The sequence below is a fragment of the Lithobates pipiens genome, unplaced genomic scaffold (assembly GCF_037356315.1).
Source record: "Lithobates pipiens isolate NorthernLeopardFrog02 unplaced genomic scaffold, aLitPip1_a1.2 Scaffold_8, whole genome shotgun sequence".
Taxonomy (NCBI): domain Eukaryota; kingdom Metazoa; phylum Chordata; class Amphibia; order Anura; family Ranidae; genus Lithobates; species Lithobates pipiens.
This window is the reverse complement of record NW_027507903.1, coordinates 484,209,433-484,231,186: the sequence shown is the minus strand read 5'-3', so window position 1 is coordinate 484,231,186 and position 21,754 is coordinate 484,209,433. Positions and strand designations below refer to the sequence as shown.

The 21,754-nt window shown below is 45.0% G+C and overlaps 1 protein-coding gene across 6 annotated transcripts in view; it reads right to left on the bottom strand.

Annotated features, from left to right (window-relative positions):
* Window positions 1–18,779, bottom strand: part of RAD52 (RAD52 DNA repair protein) — a 322,154-nt gene extending 303,375 nt beyond the window's left edge. For 5 of the 6 annotated variants that reach the window (XM_077468920.1, XM_077468923.1, XM_077468922.1 and 2 more), the window contains exon 1: window positions 18,727–18,768. The gene's annotated coding sequence lies outside the window, so the exon portion shown is untranslated. Of the gene's footprint in view, window positions 1–18,726 lie in introns of all 6 variants that reach the window. The other variant, XM_077468921.1, reaches the window with a different exon arrangement.
* Window positions 18,780–21,754: the final 2,975 nt, after the last annotated feature.

Below are 21,754 nucleotides of genomic sequence, written 5' to 3'. Positions count from 1 at the left end.
ATTACAGGCGATATTGATATTTGCCTTGTTCCTTATATGTACTTTGTGGAGCTAAAAGGGCGCTGGCTTATTGTTTATGCAACTTTCTTAAGTCCTGACCAAGGCCTGGGGCAATACTTAAGAAACTAGCAGATGTTACCATAATAGGAAACCTTGTAAAGGCACTCTGGATTTGGCAATAAAGCTGACAATGCACCATGAGTCACCAGTGTGCCTTAGCCAATGGCAGGTTGCCAAATACTACTATAAAGTAGCTGCTTACAGGTTTATGTGTGTGATTTTGCTGTGGAACTTCTTGCTGGAAGTGTCCCATTACCCGTTTGTACTGGTACATCTGTAATAAATCTGTCTTCTAATCAACATGACCGGATTTGACTGATCAATAAGAGAATGGAATTTTACTGACAAAGGCATTTAAAAAAAAAAAAAAAAAAAAATAATAAATAAATAAATTTAAATATAATATGTTTGGGGGTTCAAAGTAATTTTTCTGCCAAAAAAAAGAATATTTTCAGGTAAACAAAAAGTGGTTAGAAGACGTACGACACAAGCTTCTAAATGTTGTGCATAAAATGCCAGGACAGTTTAAACCCCCCAAATGAAAGTAGACACCCTAAGAGATTTGCTGAGAGGCATGTTGAGTCCATGGAATATTTTATATTTTGCCACAAGTTGCAGGAAAATTACAAACTTTTGTCTTTGCACAAAGTCATCACTAAATGATATATTGCTCAAACAAGCCATGGGCATATGTGAAATTACACCCCAAAATAAATTTTGCAGCTTTTCCCCGAGTACAGGGATACCACATGTTTGAGACTTTTTGGGAGCCAAGCCATTTATAGGACCCCGAAAACCAAGCACCGCCTTCAGGCTTTCTAAGGGCGTAAAATTCATTTCACTTCCTCACTACCTATCACAGTTTCAGAGGCCATGAAATGCCACCCCTCCACCCCAAGTGGCAAAGTCATTTGCTGAGAGTCATGTTGAGTCCATTGAATATTTTATATTTTGCCACAAGTTTCAGGAAAATATTTATTATTTAGTGACAACTTTCTGTAAAATATATTGCTCAAACATGCCATGGGCATATGTGAAATTACAGCCCAAAATACATTCTGCTTCTTTTCCTGAGTAGGGGGGATACCACATGTGAAACTTTTTGGGAGCCTAACCGCGGACAGGACCCCGAAAACCAATCACTGCCTTCAGGCTAATGGCATACATTTTTGATTTCACTCCTCACTGCCTATCCCAGTTTCAGAGGCCATGAAATGCTCAGATAGCACAATAGCACAACCCCCCCCCCCCCCCCCCATGACCCCATTTTGGAAAGTAGACACCCAAGATATTTGCTGAGAGGCATGTTGAGTATTTTGCAGATCTCGCTTTATGTGACAAAGTTTTGAAATAAGAAAAAAAGAAAATACATGTTTCTTTTCTTGATTTTCAAAAACAAATGGGAGCTGCAAAATACTCACCATGTCTTAGCAAATACCTTGGGGTGTCTACCATTTTACACCCTTAGAAAGCCTGAACGCGGTGATTGGTTTTCGGGGTCCTGTACACAGCTAGGCTCCCAAAAAGTCTCACATATGTGGTATCCCCGTACTTGGGAGAGGCAGCAAAATGTGTTTCGGGGTTTAATTCCACATATAACCATGCCATGTTTGAGCAATATATACTTTAGTGACAACTTTTCCTGCAACTTGTTGCAAAATATAAAATATTCCATGGACTTAACAGGACTTTCAGCAAATAGCTTAGGATGTCTACTTCACACAATGGGGTCATTTGGGTTGGGTTTGTGCTATCTGGGCATTTTATGGCCTTCGAAACTGTGATAGGTAAGTGAGGAGTGAAATCAAAAATGTACACCCTTAGAAAGCCTGAAGACTTAGGCTCCCAAAAAGTCTCACATGTGGTATCCTCACACTCGGGAGAAGCAGCAGAATGTATTTTGGGGTGTAATTCCACATATACCACTGGCATGTTTGAGCAATATATAATTTAGTGACAATTTTATGTAAAAAAATATATAGGATTTTTGTACTCACCGTAAAATCCTTTTTCTCTGAAGTTCATTGATGGACACAGCATCTTCATCTTGACCTTAGAGTTATATCGACCCCTTAGGAGAGGACTAGGTAGAAAGTGTTAAACACAGCAACACTTGCACATAGGGTGCAATGGATTGTCACCGATCCGTGATCCGAACGGGTCACCTGCTCAGATCAGAACACGGTGCGATCCACTCCGGGTTCTCAGCCTTAGGAAAGGCCACGGCTTTGGCCTAGTTCAGGATCAGCGGCCATCTTGGTGCACCAGTCGGCCGTTTACAATGTGATCTCTCTGTCAAATGACGGAGCGATCACTTGTAAACAAACCAACGTCAAGAGGTCGCCGGTTCCTCTCTCTGTACAGTCGAGGGGAGAGATCGGATGGCAGCAGCACTGTGGGTCGCATCTGTAGTGTCCATAGCGCTGCTCTGTGACAAGTGCAGTCACAGCTATCCCTCCATACTCTGCCAATACCCTGCCATACCCAGTCATACCCTGCCAATGCTCGGTAATACCCAGCCGTACCCAGCCATACTCGGCGATACCCAGCCGTATCCAGCCAGGCTCAGCCAATATTACAGTGGGGGAGATGTATGTTACAGTGGGGACTATATGGTAGTGGAATTTTCACAGGTTTTTGCAAATTCAATTATTATTTGCTCATCCGAAAAATGATCCGATCCGTGACTCTGATCCGAGGAATGATTTGATCCGTGAGTTTTTTGATCCGTTGCAACCCTACTGAACATAGTGGATATTACCGAATCAGACAGACCTCGGCCCCTTAGCACCTGGCTTTCAACAGCCATGCCGTTAAAGCCAGTGATGGTAAAGCAGGATGAAGTATTGGATCTTGCAACAAAGTCCTCTAGCATCGGCAGTTGCCAAGTAAAAATTCATAAATACATCACTAAAACACGTAAAACATGATATATGTGAAAGGGCAACCTTGAAAAAAACCCTATCATGTTTTACGTGTTTTAGTGATTTATTTATGATTTTTTTACTTGGCAATGCTAGATAGCTGTCAGACTGGGAACGCTTACCTGCCAACCCGGGCGGATAAAAAATCCGCTTCTGAGCGGAAAAGGAGGGCCCTTGCCTATGGCGTGGCTCCTTACCTTTTCTTGACTGTGGGAGCAACATACTCTTACCCCCAGTAACATTCTTAATAATGTCATCCAGCGAGGCAACAATCGGAGGAGATGTCCATTTCTTCAGGAAACGCTCCTCAAAAGGGTACGACTAAGGCTATTGCCGAAACGCTTTAGATTTGTTTTACTGTCACTCTGATGTACCAATAAACAACACTTCAAGGATTACAGTGTTGCTAGCTCTTCTTATTACTGCTCCTCAAAAAAGTAACGCACCGCCATGCGTTTTGGGACTGAAAATGCCTGCTGCGGTTTTCCCCACTCTTTGTAAATAAACTTCTCAAAATAAGTTGGGTAAGGAAACACCTTAGCCGTGCAAGCCAGCTTGTGGGACCCAAAAGGGACCGACACCTCTGTAGATGCCCTCACCATATCCTTCATCTTTAGGGTACCCTACACCGCTGTAATAAGTGCTCCTACAAGCACCTTTTTGCGCTGACCCAGAGTCATTCTCACTGTCCAAACATCCTCTGACATGTCAGAACAGGGGCCGTCTGCCACAGTGGGGCCCGATTCTGAATCAGAGTTTTCCCCAGAAGACAGTGGGGGGAGTTTTTTTACCCCCATTTCGCCCGCACGCCAATTCCACCCTGCTAACAAAGGCCTCCAGGACCAGCGACAGAGCATCCATAGGCAGGGGAACCAGTTGAAATCACAGGGATGTCTGAGGAAGAAGCGCCCACTTCTGACACCATGCTGTCACCACTAGGGATCTAAGACAAGTCACACAAAATGTCCTCCCTCCTAGCTGCCACAGACTGAGGGCCCCCCCCCCCCCGCAGGACTCACCACCCTGGCCCAGGTACCACGCTCTTCTGCTATTGTCCGCTCTCCCCTGTGTCATTGACGAGGTGTCAGTGTGAAAAACTTGCTGTTCTAGAAGCAAACAAGCACCCAGCGATAGAGGCAAAACTACCTGAGGCTACTAGAAAATGGCCGCCGGCCACCTCAGCAAAAAACTTCTGAGGGCGCAGAGAAAATGGCCATCGAACTTCCAGAAAATGGCTGTGGCGCCAAAAACTGGCCGTGGCTACAGGAAAATGGCCGCGAAGCACGCATCGGCCGCCCCACATATCAAACACAGAACAAACACCCCACCATGGCCCAGAAACAGGGAAGAGGACGAGCGGACCCCCATCACCCAGCGCAGCCCCCTGCCAGGACCCAGAGGCCCCCAGCCGGGTATGTGCACCACCCCTGCATCAAACGGGGCATGCCGTGGCTGACCCAGCGCATAGCCAAGGTCTGCTCGCGCTCGATGGCCAGGCTGGGGAGACTACCAGGATCTATATTATCCAGCCTGTCCCCCAGCCTGGCTGTTGATTGTAGATCACAGGAATCAAAAATGCAGAAAAAATAAAAAATTCCCAATGGTCCCACCGGGAGCCAGGTCCTTCTCCTATAGTAGGCAGAAAAAAACTGAGCTGCTGGATGCAGTGTAGAGGTCGGCCGATATTTGGCATTTTTTAATTAATCGGCATCAGCCGATTGTGCTGATAAAAAGGCAGATTATATCTTCAGCGCGACTTCAGTGCAAGTTGCCTGAGTCTTCAGTGAAGTGACTTGTTTCCTCTCTGGGCAGTCTGCCAAGAAAAGAGCAAAGAGATACAATATTTACACATATGAATGAACTGAGCCCTGTGTGTAGGAGTTCTCAGTTTAACTATTTAAAGACAATCTTTTCTGACGCTTTTTGCTTACAAGTAGAAATCCTGTATTTTCTGCTAGAAAATCACTTAGAACCCCCAAAAATTATATATATATTTTTTTGCAGAGACCCTAGGGAATAAAATAGCGGTTGCTGCAATATTTTATGTTACACAGCATTTGCGCAGAGGTCTTTCAAAGCAATTTTTGGGGAAAAAAAAGACACTAATGATTTTTTTTAAAAACTAAAAACAGTAAAATTAGCCCATTTTTTTCATCTAAAAGTTTTGATTACCCGTTTTTGGGTATTGAATATTTAATATATAGTTTTTTTTGTTTTGTTTTTTAAATCTAAATTATACATACAAGTGAACTGATTGGAGATTTTTTTTGTTTAATAAATGTTTAAATGTAAGAAATTTGCTGTATCACTTATTACTTAAGGCTGCTTTCACACTGGAGTGGGCAGGCGTTGACGATAAAACGCTGCTAGTTTTAGCGGCGCTTTACCATCATTTTAGTGGCACTAGTCGACTGCTAGCAGGGCACTTATAACCCAGCTAGCGACCAAGGAAGAGGTTAAATGCGCCCGTGAAGCGCATTTCATGCGCTTCGGCAGTGGTGCCCATTCATTTCAATGGGCAGGAGTGGTGGAGGAGCGGTATACAACACTTCAAACGTGCTGCTTGCAGGACTTTTTTTTTTAATGTCCTGCCAGTGCATCGCCTAAGCGTGAAAGCACTCAGGCTTTCACACAGACTGCAGGGGAGCCGTTTTGCAGGCACTTAAGAGGTGCTATTTTTAGCCCAAAAGCGCCTGAAAAACATCCCAGTGTGAAAGGTGTCTGTTAGATTTTATGAGATGAAGGGGAAAAGAAAAATATTTAAAATATCGGCCGCCATGATTTCTAAATATCGGCATCGGCCAGAGAAACACCCATATCGGTCGACCTCTAATGCCATGTGAGAGGTTGTAGCCAGTAGGACTGCCCCCTGGGCGGTACTGTGTAAGTGTTGCTGTTTATAACCTAAAGTGTCTTCTTTCCAAAATTGGCTCATTTGGGGGGGTTGGGCTACCTTGACATTTCATGGCCTTTGAAACTGTGATAGGTAGTGAGGAAGTGAAATCACCATTTTACGCCCTTAGAAAGCCTGAATGCAGTGATTGGTTTTCGGGGTCTTGTACACGGCTAGGCTCCAAAAAAAAAGTCTCAAAAGTGTTATCCCCGTACTCAGGAGAAGTAGCAGAATGTATTTTGGGGTGTAATTCCACATATAACCATGCCATGTGTGAGCAATATATCATTTAGTGACAACTTTGTGTCATTTTCTTTTTCTTGTCATTATTCAATCACTTGTGACAAAAAAATAAAATGTTCAATGGGCTTAACATGCATCTTAGCAATTTCCTTGGGGTGTCTACTTTCTAAAATGGGGTCATTTGGGGGGGGGGGTTGTGCTGCCCCGCCATTTTACCACCTCAAGAAATTAGAAAGGCAGTCGTGAACTAAAAGCTGTGTAAATTCCAGAAAATGTACCCTAGTTTGTAGACGCTATAACTTTTGCACAAACCAATAATACATACGCTTATTGACATTTTTTTTAACCAAAGACATGTGGCTCAATACATGTTGGCCAAAATGTATGACTAAAATTGAGTTTACTGGATTTTTCTTATAACAAAAAGTAGAATATATATATTTTATTTATTTTTTCGAAATTTTCTGTTTATATTGCAAAAAAAATAAAAAATAAAAATCGAGGCAACAATCAAATACCATCAAAAGAAAGCTCTATTTGTGGAGGGGGATTACATTTTATTTGGGTACAACATTGCACGACCGCGCAATTACCAGTTAAAGCAGCGCAGTGCCAAATTGTAAAAAGTGCTCTGGTTATTGAGCAGCCTAATCTTCCAGGGCTGAAGTGGTTAATGGGTCTATTTAATATAACAAAAAGGTGTTAATGGGCTCCTAAGGCTAGTTTCACACTTCTGCATGTGCACATCGCAGGTAAAGCAGCTCATTCATGTAAGGCCCCATGCACATGAGACACCGGTGCAAACTCTGCGGAAAACAAGTTTTAAAAAGCAGAAACCTGTGTTTAAAAATGCACGTTTTGCCGCGTTTTCGTCTATAAGTGTTTGTAAAGATAACATCATATAGACCCTCCCCAAGCTCAGAAAGCATGTATTAACTATTTCTGCCATTTTGATCAGAGTGAGCAGTTGCACACTTACATTTGCCTCTCTTTCTGTGGTTTTGTTTTTCTGGAAATGGATCCCATATTGAATATATGTCAGGAAATGCTCCTGATGTTGCTCTTGATGAGGCAGCAACATCGTCGCAAATTGCGTGAGAGGTCCAGAGTCAGAGCTCGTCGATATTGGACCCATCCGTTGATGGCACAGCGAATCTCTGTTGATATTTCACAAACATGTATGTACAGCTGTGTACCTACCCCAACAAGTTTTTTAATTTTACTCATATGTCCATTGTCACATTTGATCTGCTCTTAGAAAAAGTTACGACCCGGTCTGACATGCATGGACACCAATATGAGAAAATGTGTGTCACCAGAGGAACGTCTGTTGGTGACTATCAGGTATGTGCATATATTTATAAAATATATATCTATAGATGTACAGATGATTTTCTTTTCCTCTGTCCTTTATTCTTTTTAATTGTCTATTTGAAGCAAATTTAAACGGTAATACAATTTATTAAATTATCTAACATTGCCTTGTGGCAATTAAATATTTTTTATGGTTTACCATCATATTTCTGAGTTTTCTGGTCCAAAAAAAATTAGGTTCCTTTAACCACTTCAGCCCCGGACCAATTTTCAGCCCAAGGACCAGAGGTCTTTTTACAATTTCGCACTGCACTGCTTTAACTGGTAATTGCGCGGTCATGCAATGTTGTACCCAAACAAAATTTGCGTCCTTTTCTTCCCACAAATAGAGCTTTCTTTTGATGGTATTTGATTGCCTCTGCGATTTTTATTTTTTGCGATATAAATGGAAAAAGACCGAAAATTTTGAGAAAAAAAGATATTTTCTACTTTTTGTTACAAGAAAAATCTAATAAACTAAATTTTAGTCATACATTTAGGGCAAAATTTATTCAGCCACACGTCTTTAGTAAAAGAAATGTCAATAAGCGTATATTTAGTGGTTTGCGCAAAAGTTATAGCGTCTACAAACTAGAGTACATTTTCTGGAATTTACACAGCTTTTAACCACTTAACAACCGCCCATTGCCGATTAACGGCTTCAGGGCGGTTGTTTAACTCTGAGAGGCCGTTAATTAATTCCAGTGGACACGGCGCATCACGGATCACCGTAAATGGCCGCTCATTGCGGCAGATTACCACGTGATCGCTCCGTCAAATGATCGGTACAGCGGAGGGGGAAGAGATCGTTGTCAGCAGCGCTGTGGGCTGCATCTGCAGTGCCCACATCGATGCTCACCGAAATTTAACCCCTCAATTCCCTGCCATTACTTTGCAATACTCTGCAATGCCCTGCAACACCCGCCAATACCCTGCAACACCCGCCAATACCCTGCAACGCTGTGCAACACCCGCCAATACCCTGCAACGCTCGGCAACACCCGCCAATACCCTGCAACGCTCGGCAACACCCGCCAATACCCTGCAACGCTCTGCAATGCTCTGCAACACCCGACAATACCCTGCAACACCCGCCAATACCCTGCAATGCTCTGCAACACCCGCCAAAACCCTGCAACACCCGCCAATACCACACCCGCCAATACCACACCCACCAATACCCTGCAACACCCGCCAATGCTCTGCAACACTCGCCAATGCTCTGCAACACTCGCCAATGCTCTGCAATGCTCTGCAACACCCGCCAATACCCTGCAATGCTCTGCAACGCAATACTCTGCAATGCCATACTCTGAGATACCCAGCCAGAGACATCCCCCCCTCCCGCCGCCCTCCGGGGCTTCTACCGACTCGCCAATACGATCAAAGCCAGAATCTTTTTTTTTTCAGACTTCCCAGCTTAGAGGTGAGATGCGGGGTCTTATTGACCCCATATCTCACTGTAAAGAGGACCTGTCATGCCATATTCCTATTACAAGGGATGTTTACATTCCTTGTTAGGAATAAAAGTGATCAAAAAATTTATTTTTGGGGAACAAAATGTCAAACTAAAATAAATAAAGTAAAATGAACAATAAAAAATATAGATTTTTTTTAAAGCGCCCCTGTCCCCATGTGCTCGCATGCAGAAGTGAACGCATACGTAAGTCCCGCCCACATATGAAAACGGTGTTCAAACTACACATGTGAGGTATCGCTGCGAACGTTGGAGCGAGAGCAATAATTCTAGCCCTAGACCTCCTCTGTATCTCAAAACATATAACCAGTAAAAAAAAATTAAATCGTCGCCTATGGGGATTTTTAAGTAGCGACGTTTAGCGCCATTCCACGAGCGTGTGCAATTTTGAAGAGTGACATGTTAGGTATCTATTTACTCAGCATAACTTCATCTTTCACATTATGCAAAAATTGGGCTAACTTTACTGTGTTTTTTTTTTTTTTTTTTTTAAGCACAAAACTTTTTTTTCCAAAAAAAAGCATTCGAAAAATTGCTGCGCAAATACCGTGCGAGATAAAAATTTGCAACGACCACCATTGTATTCTCCATATAATGTTTTGGTTTTCTATGTAATTTTCTAGCAAATAAATGATGATTTTTACATGTAGGAGAGAAATGTCAGAATTGTCCTGGGTGCTCCAGAACGCCTGATGGCGCTCCCTGCATATTGGGCCTCTGTATGTGGTCACGCTGTGTAAAAGTCTCATACATGTGGTATCGTCGTACTCGGGAGTAATAGCAGAATGTGTTTTGGGGTTTAATTTGTGATAGGCATATGCTGTGTGTGAGAAATAAACTGATAATATGACAATTTTGTGAAAATAAACAAAAAGAAAAAAAATATCTTGATTTTGCAAAGAATTGTGGGAAATTGTATTTGTACTTTTCTGGCATGTTAGGGTCTCAAGAATTGAAATAGGCCATCAGTACTTCAGGTGTGATCAATTTTCAGATATTGGCACCATAGCTTGTGGACTCTATAACTTTCACAAAGACCAAATATTATCCTCCAATTTGTACTTATTTTTACCAAAGATATGTGGTGGTATAAATTTTGGCCAAAATTTATGAAGAAAAAAATTACTAATCTGCTAAATTTTATAACAGAAACAAAGAAAAATTCTTTTTTTTACAGAATTTTCTGTATTTTTTCTTTTATAGCACAAAAAATAAAAAACCCAGCGGTGATTAAATACCACCAAAAGAAAGCTCCATTTGTGTGAAAAAGACTAAGTTAGACTTACCGGTGACGGTATTTCTAAGAGCCTTTCAGGACAACCCCGGAGAGAGTGTAGCTCCACCTTCTTATCAGGAAACACATGCCCACTTTAAAAACACCTCCTCTTCCTCCATGGCTTCAGTTATTGTGGCCTTCCGACACTGGAAAACAAAGCACAGAAAGCACAACATCATGGTAGAATTTAATACATTTACTAAGCATAACCTAGGGAGGGAAGTAACGGTTGTCCTGAAAGGCTCTTAGAAATACCGTCACCGGTAAGTCTAACTTAGTCTTTCTCAAATCGCCTTTCAGGACAACCCCGGAGAGGATAACCGAGAAACTTACCCTAGGGCGGGACTACTGCCTGCAGCACCTTCCTGCCGAAGGCCTGATCTGCCGCAGACAGTAGATCTAACCGGTAGTGCCGGAGAAATGTCGAATAACTGGACCAAGTGGCAGCCTTGCAGATTTGTTCATGCGTTGCACCGGCCCTTTCAGCCAAGGAAACTGCCGTGGATCTAGTAGAGTGAGCAGCAATACCTGAGGGAGGTATTTCTCCTTTTGCTTTATAGGCTTCTGTTATAGCCTGCTTAAGCCACCTACCCAGCGTACTCTTAGAAGCTTTCTCCCCCTTGCGTGATCCAGAAAATATCACAAAAAGGGCGTTTGATCTTCTAAAATTTTTAGTCATATTCAGAAACTGCAATAGACACCTTCTCACATCCAATGTGTGAAAAACTTCCTCTCCTGCATTCGCTGGGGTTGCAGAGAATGTAGGTAGCACTATTTCCTGCGATCGATGAAAAGCTGAGGATACTTTCGGTAGGAATGCTGGATCCGTCCTCAGTACCACCCTGTCCTGATAAACTCTAAGGAAGGGTTCTGTAATAGCTAGAGCTTGGAGCTCGCTGACTCTCCTGGCCGAGGTGATGGCCACCAAAAAGATTGTTTTTAAAACCACCTTCTGTAAAGAAGCTTCTTGTAAGGGTTCAAACGGTGCTCCCGAGAGACCCTGTAAAACTGTAGACAAATCCCAACTGGGAAAGTCTTTAAGGGCTACTGGTCTACTTCGAGCAAGAGCCCTAAAAAATCTAGAATATTAAAGTTTCTTTAGATAAAGTCTTTTCAAAGAAAACTGATAAGGCAGCCACCTGAGTCTTCAGGGTACTGGCTGCGAGACCCTTCTCCATTCCTTCATGGAGAAACTCCAAGACAGACACCGTGCTCTTGACCTTGAGCTCTCTAGAACTACACCAGGAGTTGAACTTTTTCCAGACTTTCATGTAAATTGCCTGTGTAACTGCCTTCCTGCTAGACAGCAGGGTCTTTACTACTTTATCTGAGAGACCTTTGGCTTTTAAGAGGCCCTCCTCAGAAACCAGGCGGTTAGCTGTAGAAGTTCCACCTCTGGATGATTTACTGTCCCCTGGGATAACAAATCTTTTCTGAGTGGTAACCTCCATGGGGGCTTCAAGGCTAGGTTTCGAAGACCCGCGAACCAAGGCCTTTTTGGCCAAAAAGGAGTGGCTAGTATTAAGTCTGTCCCTTCTTCCCTGAATTTCCTCAGCACTAGTGGAATTAGAGGAAAGGGGGAAAAGGCGTAGCACAGCTGGTAGTGCCAGGGGTGAGCAAATGCATCCAACCCTATTGCTGCATCTCCTCGGTGAAGAGAAAATAATCTGTCCACCTTTGAGTTCTGCTGGCTGGCAAAAAGGTCTACCTGTGGAACCCCCCAAGCCTCGGAGATCATCAGGAACACTTCCTAATTCAGGCTCCATTCTGCCTCTAGCAATTTGCGCCTGCTTAGGAGGTCCGCAAACAAATTCTGAGAGCCCTTCAGATGCACTGCCGATAGTGAGGCTGTGTTCTGCTCTGCCCAGGCTAACAACAGATTGGCCAACTCCATCAAGCTCCTGCTCCTGGTTCCCCCTTGCTTCATAATGTAGGTAACCGCTGTTGTGTTGTCTGACAACACCTGGACATGGTGACCTCTCAAATTCTGCTGAAAGGCCACCAAACCCAGAAAGATCGCCTTCAACTCCCTCCAGTTGGATGATCTTTGAGCTTCCTGCTTGGACCAGACCCCCTGAGATGTCTGACCATCCAGGTGGGCCCCCCAGCCCCAGGCACTTGCGTCTGTGGTAAGACGCTTGTCCACAGGAAAGGTCCACACCAGGCCCCTTGAGAGGTTCGCCTGGTCTCTCCACCACCAAAGAGCCCCTTCAACTTCAGGGGCTCCAAAGCCTCTGCCATAATCTTTGTAAAGACCCTGGGAGAGGACGAGAGTCCGAATGGCAGAGCCCTGAATTGGAGGTGCCATACCAAACTCCCCACCTTCAATGCCAGGCGCAGGAACTGCTGTGATGCCTGATGAATGGGTATATGAAGGTAGGCATCCCTTAGATCCAGGGATGCCATGAAGCATTCTGGGGTCAACAACTTTGTGATGGAAAAAATTGTATCCATCCTGAAATGTTTGTACCGAATGAACCTGTTCAGAACTTTCAGATTCAGGATTAAACGGTACTTCCCTGAGGGTTTTTTCACCAGGAAAATATGTGAGTAAAAACCCCTGCCCTGTTGGTTTACTGGGACTTGAATCAGAACCTCTTGCTGTATCAGCTCCTGTAATAAAAGCTTCATTGCAGAGGCCTTCTCCTGATCCCTTGGCAATGTTGTCACATAAAACCTGCTTGGGGGTGGTTCTGAAAATTCCAACCTGTACCCCTGATCGACAATGCTCTTCACGAACAGATTTGGAGACAGTCTGTCCCATTGTTCGCGAAAAGCTGACAGTCCCCCCCCCCCACTGGGGAGAGATTGTCACTTGCTCTTGGGGGATTGCTCTGGGGGAGATCTAAAGAGGACTCCACCCCTGCCTTTGCCCTTCTGCGAACCCCATCTGCTCTTGCGATCCTGGTCTTTTTTATGGGACTGCTGAAAAGCACGAAAATTCTTTTTGGCAACCTGCTTTTTCTTAGCTGAAAAAGCCTTCTTTTTATCGGCTGTCCTATCCAGCGCCGACTCTAAATCGGGTCCAAAGAGCAAGTCACCCGAGAAGGGCAGACCACACAGTTTGATCTTAGAAGCCGTGTCCCCAGACCATGTTTTCAGCCAAACTGCTCTCCTGGCTGAATTTACAAGAGCCGAAGACCTGGCGGCCAGTTTAACTGATTCTGCTGATGAATCCGCCATATATTTGACTGCATTCAGGATCAGTGGAAAGGACTCTAAGAGATCCTTGTGGGGTGTCCCCACTTCAATATGGCTCTTCAGCTTCTCTACCCAACATTCCAGGTTCCTGGCCACTATCGTAGCTGCCATAGCTGGCTTTAGACTGACTGACGCAGCATCCCAAGCCTTTTTAAGGATGGAGTCAGCTTTTTTGTCCATTGGGTCTTTAAGGATCCCCATATCCTCAAAGGCTAGATCCGTTTGTCTGGATACCTGCGAGAAAGCTGCATCGACTCTGGGTTTTTTGTTTCAAACCTCTGAGTCTTTATCTTCGAAGGGAAACCTTCTCTTGAGAGCTTTAGAGAAGAAAGGGGCTTTTTCTGGGTCCTTCCACTCCTTTCTCACCGAATCTGAGAGGACCCTGTGGACTGGAAAAACTCTCCGTTTTTTTTTCGTCCAACCCCTGGTACATTTTGTCATGAATTGACAGCTGTACTTTTTCTTCTTGAATTTCTAGAGTAGTGTAGATTGCTTTAAGAATGTCATCTACTTCCTCTAGTGATAGCTTGTATTTAGAGCCCCTGCTATCTTCTTCATCTTCCTCCTCCTCAGAATCCCTGAAGGAGAAGAGAGTACTACCCCCTTTGTCTCCAGAATCCTCGGTCTCCACCTGTCTGGACGACGACGCCCTGGGGCTGGGCGGCAAGTTCTGAGGCTCGGTCTGTGCGGGAGGGTTTTGTATCAGGATGGACCTGACTGAACTCAAGGAGTTTGTCAGCTCTTTAACCGAAGAAAACAAATCCTTATATTGCTGGGATGTTTCCTCTTCCACCAATTCTCTGATACAATTTGTGCACATTGCCTTCTGCCACGAATCTCTGAGGGGGGTCTTGCAAGAAGGACATTTTCTCTGACCTGGTCTAGCTTTTCCTAGTGATTTTTCCTGAAACGACATGCAGGCTTAACTCAATAAAAGCTCTCAACAACCAGTCGCTTAACACCAAGCTAGTGCAGAGACCCACCACCAAACAGACCACTAGTGAGACCCCAGAACTAGGCTGCAAAGGGTCAGAGCGAAGTCACCTCTGACCTGCAGCGACAGGCCCCCAAGAGGGGGGAACAGACAAAGACATAGCCCAACAGTGAAGCAGAGGGTGCCAGTGCACCTTACATACCTGGGCTGGACCGGTGCTAGGGGCGCCTGTCTCCGCCATAGCTGGCTTACACTCCTCCATCGCTGAGTAAGGCAGCTATACACAAACAGCTCCGTCATTTTTTTAAATTTTCCCGACCGCCGCGTCATCAGGGCCGCCCGGCCGGAAGCGGAAGCACGCGGTCACCTGACCCGCCCCATGATCCCTGCGTTCCAGGCGCTTGAACCACGGCGCCACGCCCCCTCAGAGCGCCCGCGCGTCATCGTAAACGACGCTGTCGCCACCCGGGACCCGACGGCGAAAACTGAGCCACGCCGCTGATCTGCAGCGACCTCCACCAGCGACAGAGCCCTCCCTGCGCTAATCCAGCGGACCCCGGGCACCCGACGCCGGCACTCCAAGGGTCCTTACTCCCGTGAGATGGCGAGACCAGGAGCTCCAGAAGTCCTCCCCCACTGGAGATGCTGCTGGGGGTCAAAAGAAACAAACAACCGGTACGTGAGGTAAGCCTTACTCCCCTACAGAGAGTGTAGCTCTCCCCTGGTTCAGGCACATGCTTCCTCCATGGAGGAAGCACAATAACTGGAGCCATGGAGGAAGAGGAGGTGTTTTTAAAGTGGGCATGTGTTTCCTGATAAGAAGGTGGAGCTACACTCTCTCCGGGGTTGTCCTGAAAGGCGATTTGAGAAAAAGGACAAAAATTTCATATAGGTCCAGTGTTGCATGACTGAGTAATTGTCATTCAAAATGTGAGAGCACCGAAAGCTGAAAATTGGTCTGGTTATTAAGGGTGTTTAAGTGCCCAGTGGTCAAGTGGTTAATTTAAGACTGCCTATCTCATTTCTTGAGGTGCTAAAATGGCACGGCAGTACAACCCCCCCCCCCCCCTAAATGACCCCATTTTGGAAAGTAGACACCCCAAGGAAACTGCTGAGGGGCATGTTGAGCCCATTGAATAATGACACAAAAAAAAAAAAAAGAGTTTACAAGAAGTTGTCACTAAATGATATATTGCACACACATGCCATAGTTATATGTGGAATTGCACCCCAAAATATATTCTGCTGCTTCTCCTGAGTACAGGGATACCACATATGTGGGACTTTTTGGGAGTCTTGCTGCGTACGGCACCCCGAAAACCAATCACTGCCTTCAGGGTTTCTAAGGGTGCAAATTTTTGATTTCACTCCTCACTACCTATCACAGTTTCGAAGGCCACAAAATGCCAAAATAACACAACCCCCCCCCCCCCCAAATGACCCCATTTTGGAAAGTAGACACCCCAAGCTATTTACTGAGAGGCATGTTGAGTCCATGAAATATTTTATATTTTGCCACAAGTTGCAGGAATATTACAATTTTTTTTTTTTTTTTTTGCACAAAGTTGTCACTAAATGATATATTGCTCACACATGCTATGGGCATAAGTCAAATTACACCCCAAATTAAATTCTGCTGCTTCTCCCGAGTACGGGGATACCACATGTGGGGGACTTTTTGGGAGCCTAGCCACGTAAGGGACCCCGAAAACCAAGCACTGCCTTCTGGATTTAAATATAAAACGCTACCAAAAAAAACTGTTAGCGATCGCAGGGATCAGGCCTGACTCTGCGAACGCTGCAGTTATGTGTTTAGTGTTTTGTAAGTGACAGTGATCGATCGATACTGCACTTGGGTGGGCTGGGCGGAGGGGAAAAACGCAGGTGCTAGCAGGTATCTGGGCTGATCCTGCTAACAATGCGTTTTTTTGGAACCCTAAACTGATGGGGACGCTAGTATAGATCTGATCAGATCAGATATTGATCTGTTCAGATTCTATACCACTACGGGAGGTTTATGCTTTGCATGTGGGTGTTAGCGGTACTGGCACTGACCTAGCGCTGCCTGGGGCGACGCAGACCCTGACCCTAAAACCTAATTGATATCACCCGCCGGGCGATCAGGGGGTTAAATCTTTATTGGGTAATAAATGGTGTGTGCCCTGATGCTATAAAAAGCAAACTAACCAGAGTCAACCGTAACACTTATACGGTGATCACTGGTGAAAGGGTTAACTATGGGCAATCAGGGGGTTCAAATTTTTATTAGGTAGTATATGGGGGTCCCTGGCGCTATATATATAAACCTGACAGGGAACCTAAATAACTAACTGGCTAACCAGCGTCACCAGTGACACTTATACTGTGATCGCTGGTGAAAGGGTTATCTAGGGGCAATCAAGGGGTTAAAACCATTATTGGGTAGTATATGGGGGTACCTAGCGCTATAAAAACCTGGCGGTGAACCTAAAAAAATAACTAGCTACCTAGCGACACTAATGCAGCAATCAGAAAAATGATCGCTTAGTGACACTGGCAAACGGGGGTGAAAGGGTTAACTAGGGGCAATCAGGGGGTTAAAACCATTATTGGGTAGTATATCGGGGTACCTAGCGCTATAAAAACCTGGCGGTGAACCTAAAAAAATAACTAGCTACCTAGCGACACTAATGCAGCGATCAGAAAAATGATTGCTTAGTGACACTGGCAAAAGGGGGTGAAAGGGTTAACTCTAGGGGCAATCAGGGGGTTACTAACTGCCCTGACAGTTTTTACTATCACAACTGACACTGAATGCAGTGATCAGTAAATAAATGATCACTGCAATCAGTGACACTGTGACTGGAGGGGGGGGGGGGGGGGTGTGTGTGCCTACATGTCAGTGTAGTGTTGGTGCACACTTACTTTCACTTCTCCTCGTAGTCCGGTCAAAAAGACCGCCCCAAGGAGAATGATATCACTTCATCCCTCCCTGTGTTTACTATACACAGTGGGAGGAAGCTTCTCATTCGCCTGGAGCGATCGAGAGGGGATGGCCAGAAACCAATGGCCATCCCCCTCATCCCGGATCGCTCCTGCAGCGAAACGGACCGCCACATCCATCGGGAGGGGGTCCGATCGGACCCCCCACCCGCTGGAAGGCAAGCACGTACATGCTTGTGCCTGTACATGCCATTGTGATGACGTACATTGGCATGTGGCGGTCCTTAAGTGGTTAAAACACTTATAAACGCAAACGCAGCTAAACGTGGATACCGCATTTAGCGTCTGAAACGTGGAAAAGCAAAGTGTCAGAACCCATTTTTTGCTTCTGGAAAAACTAGGTTAAATGCAACTACCTAAAAACAGGAAAAAACTAGACTGTGTACATGGACACATAGGATAACATTGCATGAGTTCAGGGGCAAGTGAAAAAAGCATCCAACTGCCTCTGGACACGGATTTAACAGCTTCTCGTGTGCATGGGGCCTAACTGTGAGAAGCACAGGGAAAGAAAAGGATAGGTCTACACTTGTTTAGATGGCGTCGCTCACGTCTGCAAGGGCACAGCCGCAGCCTATTCATCTGAATGGGCTGCTACACTTGCAGGAGAAAGTTCCTGGAAACACACCACCATGCATTCACGCAGGCATTTCGCAGATGTGGGCTGCAGGTCTCCTAAAAGTGGTTGTAAACCCTTACAAACTACTTTGACCTACAGGTAAGCCTAGATTAAGGCTTACCTGTAGGTCCAAGAAATATCTCCTAAACCTATACGGTTTAGGAGATATTTGCCCGAAGACAGGCAACGCTGTCTAAGGCGCATGTGCCGTAGACAGCGGCGCGCAGGCGCACTGAGCGCGGCATTTCCAATAATGGAGCTGCCGCGCGTGTCGGCTCCCGTGCGCATGCGCGGGAGTGACGTCATCGCGGCTCTGCCGAATGACAGCGGCGGAGCTGCGAGACCCCACTGAAAAGATGGATGCCCTGGACTACAGGGGACAGCGGTGACATCGCTGGCTCCTGTGTCAGGTAAGTGACACATAATGGGCTACTATGCGATGCATAGTAGTCCATTATGCTTTGCAGGGAATGAAAGAGGAAGTAAACCCATCAGGGTTTACTTCCTCTTAAAAGAGCAGTGTGTTTTGACTGCGGGTCAGGAACTCAAGGGATTATGCACACGTTCCTGACCTGTACATATGTGAACCTAGCTTTATGTGATAACCATAAGGCACCATGGCCTACTGATAGCATTAGGTTAATAAAAGCTTATGGTAGCGGATAGGTAACAAATACAGAAAATAATCACGTCCATTATTTCCCGTCTACAGCTGTATAAAATACACTGTATTCCATTACACCCTCCCTCAGCCGTCGCCTCACCAGCGCTCCGGATCTTCTCACACTTCCCGCCTCCAGCTCACAGCCAATCAGTGAGCCGCGCAGTGGGCTTGCGTAAAAGAGATAGACCCGCCGCCTACACCCAAGGAGTGGCTTCACTCTGACTGAACAGAGTGGCGGGTGGCTGAGAGGCTGGGTGTACAGCACAGCGGTTTTTTTTTTTTTTAAAGCTCAACAAATGTTTTCCAAGTCATCGTGGATAAGATTTTTAAAAGTCGGCGTACGAATACAAAGAATGTTGGTCATGGTTGAAGCAGATGTACGCCATGTTTGTGTTCCTCACAAATAAGTGAACTGTATTCTTACACGTCCTGTTGCGTGTAGCAAGTGTTCCCAATCCTTTTAGAAGCAAGTGTTCCCAATCCTTTTAGTTTGCAATGCTAGAATAGCAGTTGGAATTGGTTATGGACTGCGCATCCTAAACGTCCCACAGCTCCATAAAGGCGCAGCATTTTTTTTACTAACAAAACGTAAAGAGGAATTCAAAAAACCCGTTGCAACACTTTTCTGGCATTAATCCCACCTATTAATGTGTTGTGCCAAAATCATGTGACAGTTTTGCTTCAGACAACGTCATGTGCACCAAGTTTGGTTCTAAAATGCGTCCTATTTATAATGTGGCGTCATTAAAGGCTCCACTTCTAAGTTGTGTCACAATGATTTTGTTAAATTCAAAATAAATATCTGATAGTTGGTCTTAATTAGCTCCACTTTCATAAGATGCGAACTATCTTTTTCTGTACAAAAAGCAAAGCCTGGTATACACTAACAGTTATTTTTTTCGTTCAACCCAGCGGGATGAATAAAAAAAAACCTGAAGCGCTCAAGAGGAGCCACTGTACTAACAATCCGATCTTAGTACAGCAGTCTCCCCCACTGAGTTATTGTGTTCTGACAAGGGGACGCATGTCCATTTTCATCCGATCCGATCTGCTGGACGCATGGTGAACATTTTCAGCGGATCTTGTCGGATCGGATGGCAGGTGGGTGTCAGCGGATACATCTCTGCTGACATCCGCCTGCCCATACAAGTCAATTGGTGGCCAACTCGGATCTGCCTAAAAAAATGGACAGGCGGATCTTTGCAGGCCGATCATGGGTAAGGGGCCTGGGTATCAGTGTGTTTTAGGAAGGATAAATACAAAAAAAAGTGCACTTTTGTTTATGGGCACTAATACAGGTGCAGATAACATTTACTTGTCATATGCTATCTGAAGAGCGATCCGCTTTCAGATAAGTGACCAAAGCAAGAGTGCACAAGCCCTTCCAGTGTTTTTGCCTCCTTGTAGCATCCTCTGTGAACTCCTGAACCTCTCCTTTTCACCTCACTTCCATGTGCTTGGAACGAGCAGTGCACATTAGCTACTGTCATGCGCACTGCTCTGTGCATACTACACATCCCAGAGTTCCTAGTTCATCTTGGGGAGGAAGCAAGAGAGGGTAGCTACATTCTTACATACAATGGGAATGTGGAGAACAAACGTAGCCACCCTCTAACAGGCAGCTGGATCACAGTAGCAAGAAAATACAATTTGCAGTTTTGGAAGAAGAGCAATAGATGGCACTTTTTCAGGTAAGAATACAAACAAACAAAAAGTTCAGTGTCAGGTGCAAAAAAGGTGCAGTGCCAGTGTGCATAATTGAGGGTTATATCCTGGGAGACAAATGTCTACTGTTGTACTGGCCTAGTGCAGTGCAAAAAAAACAACACCTTGCTGTGTAGTTTATTTTACTTAAAGTGATTGTAAAGCTTTTTTTTTTTAAATAACAAGCATGTCATACTTACCTCCACTGTGCAGCTTGTTTTGAACAGAGTGGCCCCGATCCTCGACTTGTGAGGTCCCCCGGCTCCTCCCCACATCAGATAACCCCCAAGGTGAAGCGCTCTCCCGGGGGGTTACCTTGCGGGTGTGCTCCCGAGTCCAGCATTTGCGTCCATAGACACGAATGCCAGGCTCAACCCCAGCGCCTGTGTCATTGGATTTGATTGACAGCAGCAGGAGCCAATGGCTGCACTGCTATCAATCTATCCAATCAAGACCCTCTGGAGAGAGGAACAGGGCGTCACCGCCAAGTGAATTCCAGGGTAAGTAAAACGGAGGGGGAGCCGGTGACTGACAGAAGTTTTTTTAGGATGCATCAAGGTGAAAATACACAAGGGTTTACAACCCCTTTAAGATTCCAACAAAAAATGGATTCCCTGCTGCCTGCATGCGTGGGAAGCAAGTCTCTGTGTCTGTTATAAAAAAAAAAAATCTTGCTGTGAAACGTAGGCATTACACCTTTGTCAAAGCCTGACCGCGTGTATATTTGTGGAAGGCAATTCTGCTGCTATACAAAAAAAAAAAAACTTTGAGTTTAAAGCATTCCTTTGCAAAAAGCTGACCTTCTGTGCATGGGTAGGCAGGTCTGCGGCAATGCAAAAAAATAAAACTTACCATGAAATTAATAAGCATTCTCTTAAAACTGGATGAATTATATCATACAGCCTAGCACCCCTGTGATTCTTTTCACTCCCGCTCTCTTATACATAGCACAGCAGTACCATCTATGAACATACATATGCACTATATTCATATGCATTCAACATAAATACACAATGCATAAACATGCATACATCATACTGCACATACAAACTGCATACACATACATGCAACATATATATGTAGCACCCTGTAGTTTAGGCATGGAGCGCATCACAAATTTACTTGCCAGGAGTAGTTATCCTGGTTGAATAATAGAGATCTATTGATTTCTCCTTAAGTTTGGTCTTGTTGCACTTTTCTCTTCTACCACTAGATGGCCGGGTACTTGGTGGTACTAGATATGAGAAGGGCAACCCAAGGTCAGGTTATGAGTATGTGGAGTAGCTTATCCGCCTTATTACCAGGGACCACAGTGAGTAACTGAATCAAGTACCAGAGCAGCATTCTCACCAACCAGGGACGGTGAAGAATATGGAATTTTCAGTGACAATCAAGCCAGGGACACAGCCAGTGGAGGTGATGCT